Source organism: Phalaenopsis equestris, unplaced genomic scaffold (assembly GCF_001263595.1).
Source record: "Phalaenopsis equestris unplaced genomic scaffold, ASM126359v1 Scaffold000095, whole genome shotgun sequence".
In the NCBI taxonomy this organism is placed as follows: Eukaryota; Viridiplantae; Streptophyta; class Magnoliopsida; order Asparagales; family Orchidaceae; genus Phalaenopsis; species Phalaenopsis equestris.
In genome coordinates, this window is record NW_018164537.1 from 298,478 (window position 1) to 299,034 (window position 557).

At 30.7% G+C, this 557-nt stretch overlaps 1 protein-coding gene across 4 annotated transcripts in view; it reads left to right on the forward strand.

The window, feature by feature from the left end:
• The window catches only part of LOC110020372 (protein root UVB sensitive 2, chloroplastic), a 31,377-nt gene that overhangs the window by 7,268 nt on the left and 23,552 nt on the right, over nucleotides 1–557 (forward strand). The window lies entirely within an intron of this gene.

Sequence of the window (557 nt, forward strand, 5' to 3'; positions counted from 1 at the left end):
TGTCGTCTTTGAGGAATAACTCTGATGTTTTTCGATTGTTGCTGGAATTGTATTGGTTGGGCGCTGAAGGATTTGACTTCAGAATTGAATTTTCATTAACTGCTAATATCATCGTCATCTCTTTAATTCTTTCTTTCCGAGCCTCAACAGATTTCAAAATTTTGATCATGTGATCAAAATATTTTTCAGTTACCAAAAATATTTTTGTTTTAAGTCAATTAATAACCAACTAAAAGATTTGAGATTAGCTGAACTTTTTCCTGAGTATAATATCCGAAAAATTTCCTTAAGAAAGTATTCCAAGTCTCATTAATTAGGGGAAATTTGGACACCAATTTTTTATTGTACATCCACCTCAAGCTTCTTCTCAGGGAGACTTTTCTTTTTTCTTTGATTTCTTTTTTATATCCTTTCCCCTTATTTTGTTGAGAATTACTATATCTGGTAGAGCAAAATTTAAAGATTTTGAATGTCTGAATTGAGACACCAATTTTTGATTTTATGCTCACCTCAAGCTTTTTCTCATATGACTTTCACATTTTTTTTTGCTCAGTTTG